The sequence below is a fragment of the Cryptomeria japonica genome, chromosome 1 (assembly GCF_030272615.1).
Source record: "Cryptomeria japonica chromosome 1, Sugi_1.0, whole genome shotgun sequence".
NCBI lineage: Eukaryota > Viridiplantae > Streptophyta > Pinopsida > Cupressales > Cupressaceae > Cryptomeria > Cryptomeria japonica.
The window spans coordinates 712,977,086-712,981,398 of NC_081405.1; positions in this window are offsets into that span (position 1 = coordinate 712,977,086).

Consider the following 4,313-nt stretch of genomic DNA (forward strand, 5'->3'; position numbering starts at 1 on the left):
GAAGGCTATCGTTTTTTTATTTTATTGAAGTAGTGCAGAAAAGAATTACATAAGTCCTAAGTATGATAGGGTAAGAGCAAGAGTGGTCGTCATAGCTAATTTCGTGCATCTACATATCTTAAACGGTAAATCGGATTTTGATTTTATTTTTTAGTTGTCTTCATATGCGACTTAACTGTTTATAGCTATTGATCTTGCTTCTGGGTAGTAACGATGCACGTTGTGGAATTAGTTATGCGCACAAAGGTCAAAATGTACACATTTCAAAGTGTCGTCTGATACCTAACTAAAGATGTTCCATAACCGTCAACTCAAAATCGCTAGTACTTGTTGACAAATGTCCCAATAGTGGTGCACAAATGTTCCAATAGTGGTACACAAATGGGACAAATGTTCCAATAGTTGTGCACGAATGGGTCAATTAATTACAAAAAATGATTGGCTATTGGTACAAAACAAATTTATTAATGGTGTTTTCACTATGACAGCTATTGGGGGGTCAACATGACAATAAGGTGACGGTTATTGGAACTATGTTATCTATTGGTGCTCTTCCCCTAGTTAAAACATTGTCAAGAAGGATCAAAGACTAATACATAATCATACAAACAACTAGAAGACAATATGTGCCAGCTGAATTTGATTTAAGGAGATTACCTTTTCATAAAATATAACTATAGACTCAACATTTGATTCTTTACTGTAAGTGATTTATGCTCTTAATATGCATCGTTTAAAAGTCGCTCCCCTTAAAATAAAAAAGTCAAACATCTTCATGTTACCATCAAGACACAAAATACTTATATCACCTCCCTTATAAATGCTCAAGACATATTAATAATTAACTTAGCATTTATAAAGTGTCACCCAATATTAATATTTCCACTTTCATAAAAAAACGACTCAAAATTATTGAGGTCATTTTTTAATTAAATTAATTAAAATAAAGTCATCTTTTTTTAATATTTAATTCATTTGGACAACTTTAAAATAATTAATAGAATTAATTATTCTTATTACACCAAAATTTGGGGACATTACGGATTAAGGATGGAGTCAAGGTTAGATTGGGTTTAGAGCTAAGGTTGCTTTAGGGTAAGGGTTCAAGTTCAATAAATGGTTTGATTAGGATAAAGGTTAATTCTAGGATTAGGTTTAATTACTGTTAGATTATGGTTAGTGTTAAGGTTAGGTTAGGGTTACGGTTAATATTAGGTTACAATTAGGATCAGTATTCTAGGATAAATATTAGGGTTAGGGTTAGGTTTTAATTAGAGTTAGTGTTAGGTTTAGGGCTAGAGTTTTATTAAAGTTAGTGTTAGTTTTAGGGTTAGGGTTGAAATAGGATTTGAGTTAGCATTAAATTCAATTAGGTTTTAATTTGGGTAAGATCAAATTAGTGCTAGGGTTATTGTTAAGATTTGATGCTAAACCTAATAACTATTTTATCAGTTCAACATAGAGAAAATAGTGATTGATTAAAAACATTCTACTTTTATATGTTCATTGGAAAATCACAAATAGGTCCATTTGACGACATTGTCTTCCAGATAAGAAATGCAATTGCATTGTAAATTTGAAATAAGCATTCATATTATAATTAGTAGAGCTTATAAATTAACCAACCTTGAAGCACAACATGCTCCTATTGGATGCAAAAATGAAGAAAAAAATTGGCCCTCTAAAGAAATTCTATAATTTTTACATAATAAAAAATTGAAATTTGGAGATGCCCATAGAAAAGAATATGAACCATTAAACAATACATATGACATGTTAAAAGGCAACCATCACTATTACAGACTATTGGGAAAGTCGCACAATTCATGTATTAAAAACTAATATTAATGCACTTATATTTCCATGACTAAATATTCTAACATTTAATTTGAATCTAATAAATGCACACTTAAAAACAATTATTAATACCCTTAAAAACTAATAAATGATGCTAAAAACTAATACTAATATCCTTAAATGCCTATAAATATTTAATAATATAATAATACAAATAATGTATATATTAAATATTCAATAATGCATTACGTGGAACAAATAAGGCTTTATAGATAGGATTGGAATTAAGGAAAGAGTTCTTAATGGGATGCATGGTAATCAATCTATATCCAGGGAGTTATTTGTCTCTTGGGAGGTTGGAGTTAGGGACAAGGAATTACAATGACAATGTATGGGGGTAGTGCGGATTTATCTAAAAGCCATGTTGAATCTGACACCAATTAGGATGGACAAGGTTTCATTGAAAGAGACGTGGAGACATTTGTGTAGAACTATTATGAGGAAGCTTGGGATCATCTTATTGAGGAAATAGTTGATGAAGTACTAGGAGAGGATAATGATGTTGCTATTCTCTTTCTAATTTCACAAACAGAGAGAAAGGGAGATATGATGGTAACACCAAACAGAAAAAGGGTTAGGCCCTTTGGTAGCACCAAAATGAATCAAGAAATAGCAACGAGTATTCAATTAACTCTTGCTCAAAGTCTAAATTCTAATCGGAGAAAATCATCTTGGCTCATAGAGAAGGGATTGAAAGGTTTGCAATCAGTGCTAGTAATTATGACTAGAAAATCATCCTCGTGTTTAGGAAAAGAAGGAAAGGAGAACAAATAGTTAGGGATTATTGTTAAGAAAAAAGGTGTTCTTGGAAAAAATCTCATGGTGTGAGGAGTGGAAAACTCCACTAAGGCAAGATGAAAATAATAACCTAAAATGTTAGGGGCTTAAATTCCCCTAACAAAAGGTGCTTGATAAAGTGTCAATTGGATAATTCATCATCAGATATTGTACTTCTACTTGAGAGACTAAATTTTCAGCTAGCATGGTGGAGAGAGTGTTTAGTTCATAGATCAAATGAAAAAATATATCAATTCCAACTAACATAGCTTCAGGGGACCATTCTATTTTGTGGCAATTAGGTAGTGTGGAGGTAGATTTGGTTGCTTTGTCTAATTATTAGATTTTGGTATCTGTCAATTGGATTTTTATTGGAAAAACATTTTGGATTTTTAATGTGTATGGACCCAATTCCCAATTGCACAATAAAAAAGAAATCTCTTTAAAATCAAGTTTCATCTCTCTTCTCGCATAAAAAAAGGAAGAGCTTGTCATTTTAGGTGGAGACTTTAATGCTTTGATGGATGATATAGAGAAAGTAGGGGGGATAATTCCACCAAGTATTAACAGATTTTAAAGAGTTTATTAATTCAAATCATTTCATTGATTGTATTCTTGAGAATGGAAAGTCCACTTGGACAAACAAAAGGCAATATTTTTATTAGATTGTAAAAAGGTTAGATAGATCTTTTATAGGATAATTGGCTTGTCTCAAATCTGGGCTTCTCTTCTTTTATCCTTCCATTCATTGGTTCAAATCATTTTCCAATAAGCTTGCATGTTATGATGAATAGGTTCATGCAGAAATTTTCTTTTAAATTTGAATCAATGTGGTTTCATGACAAGTCTTTTGTGCCAATGTTGGATTTTTGGTGGAAAAATGCTCCCTTTTTTCAAGGGTAAAAATTATTTCAACTAAGCATGAAACTTAAATTTTTAAAGGTTAAGATAAAAGAATGAAATGTACATCCTTTAAAAAACATCTTTATGGAGAAGGGTAGAGTTCAAAAAGAGTTTATGGAGCTAAATGAATTGATCATGTTGCAAGGCATGCATGAAAATTGTTTTCAAAATGAGAAACAACTGAAATTTGATTAAAAGAGCTGAAATGTCACGAAGAACTATACTAGAAGGAGAATTCTAGGGAGTTATTGTTAGCTGATGGGAACATAAACACAAAAAAAAATCATGCGACTACTAAGGTAAGAAGAAAAATCAATAAAATTACCAACATTCTCTCAACAATGGGTTTGCGGCTACAAAACTATGAAGAGATTAAGGACGAGGCAATTCAATTCTTCAAGAAGATTCTTTTTACCCCACATTTTCAACTATATTCTTCCTCTTTAAACATTTTGGATGACATTCCAGCCCTCGTTATTGAAGAAAATAACAAATTTCTCATGGTTAAATTCTCTAAAGAGGGAGTAAAGAAGGTTGTGTTTTCAATGTCATCTAATAAAGCACTAGGTCCAGATGGGTATATAGCTCGATTTTTCCAAATATGTTGAGATTTTGTTGGAGGAGATGTTCATTTGGCCTTAGAAGAAGCTAGAAGAAATGGAAGTGTCTTGAAGGATGTTAATAGAACTCATATTGCCATCATTCCCAAGAAGGGGTCCCCTTCCACATTTATAGATTTTCATCTTGTTGCTTTATGTGACACCATTTATAATATA